At 36.2% G+C, this 1,653-nt stretch overlaps 1 long non-coding RNA gene across 1 annotated transcript in view; it reads left to right on the forward strand.

The window, feature by feature from the left end:
* LOC111266656 (uncharacterized) overlaps window positions 1–844 on the forward strand; it is a 1,658-nt gene extending 814 nt beyond the window's left edge. The window contains exon 2 of the long non-coding RNA XR_002684200.2: window positions 508–844. This is a non-coding gene — a long non-coding RNA (uncharacterized LOC111266656). The remainder of the gene's footprint in view (window positions 1–507) is intronic.
* Window positions 845–1,653: the final 809 nt, after the last annotated feature.

Here is a 1,653-nt window from a genome sequence, read left to right on the forward strand (position 1 = left end):
GCGTTAGCAGTAACAATACTTCATTATCTAAGCGTAAGTTGAATGAATGAATGAACGAATGAAGATCCTATATCCTACATGAATAATTTTTAATTAATATTAGGGAAGTAGGATATTACCAACATATCTTGGTACATTACGTTTATACAACGCAACGTAAAATGAATGATCGTTTTAGTTTAGGGCGGGTTGACTTCAGTTGGGTGTTTCATTCTAATTTTTGCTTACACGAAACACATTTCATTTGATTCGTTGATTTTGCCCAGCAAAGCTGTTATTTTTCTATTATTTTAAAAGTTTGGCATTCTTAAGCAACATTTTACTAATTATATTCTTGCCCAGATTGCGCTACTGCATTCAGTAACCCTTACTATATTTAGCGAACTTGCAACTGTAATGAAAGACAAAGGGCCAAACAAATCAGTATATAATAGGGCATTTAAATAATATAACGATAGGAATCTATAAAGGGCACGACTGCATCGATATGCACTGTATTTGTTTCAGAACTTCGGTCGCAATTCTCAATACGTCTTCCGTATAGCGCGAACTTGGCACTGGCAACCTATCATCTGTTTCGGTCTTCGCAGAACTCTTCTACTGGCGTCGATTTAATTGTCGTCAGGAAGGGCCGCAAGAATCACTTGTGTCACAGTTTTTTTTGTTCACAAGATCACCGACGTTCTACAGTGATAGAATTAGGGTGTTGCTAGAAAAGAACACTACTGATAGATTGCGTATTAGTAATATTTCTTGGCTGGTAGACAATCATTATTGTTTTGATTGTTCAATATAATTACAATATAATAACAATTTGGTATAAAACAGCGATTAAAAACTCTTCCGACTGTTATTTTACTTTCTTTGGGCTTACCTAGCCAGTGGCTTCAACGGACTTTTGACTCCTAGGTCTCTTAATTGTCGCTTAATCAAAAACATTCAACCTCGTTTACAATATCGACCGTTCATTTCTATTACTATGAAACTTCGTTTTTATAGAATTTCATTACGCGTGTACAGCCAACGCATATTATAAACAGATTCGCTAAACCGATAGCGTATTTTCAAACAGATTTATAATTTAATAACCTGACGACTTTACATCATGTAAAGTTTGTAACAGAAAAACAAGTAGACGCTCACGAAAGCGTATTGCGAACGGCTCATCACAGCGTTTCGGTATCCCAATAACATTGGGATAATCGACGGATCTCTCTGGCCGAATACCAAAGCGGGCCGTATTTGTGCTGGTATACCAGTTTGCATGTGGCGATTGACTAGAATACTCCATACACATAATACGTTATTGTTTTGTTAAAAAAATTACCGAAGCGTTGATCGAGTGTTGGCGAAGCGCACCGCTTAACAACTAATAGCAGGATACGTTTCCCTGTTTGGTTATTTGTGGCCGTTCTGTAATAAGATAATGAAATGATTAAATATATCTATACATACATACCGCTAACTGCTTCTATATATATTACAACACATTGATTGTAGCCTCACCTTCAATCGAACAAGACTGGCTCCACAAAGCTATTGCCAGACTAAGATCTGCCAGTTAATTAGAATTTACTCAGCTGAAATATCCGCCTGTTTTAAAAATCTCCTGTCGATTACAAATGTGTTTATTTCGCATATTTAAGAACATAT

Source organism: Varroa jacobsoni, unplaced genomic scaffold (assembly GCF_002532875.2).
Source record: "Varroa jacobsoni isolate VJ856 unplaced genomic scaffold, vjacob_1.0 scaffold_1106, whole genome shotgun sequence".
Lineage (NCBI taxonomy): Eukaryota > Metazoa > Arthropoda > Arachnida > Mesostigmata > Varroidae > Varroa > Varroa jacobsoni.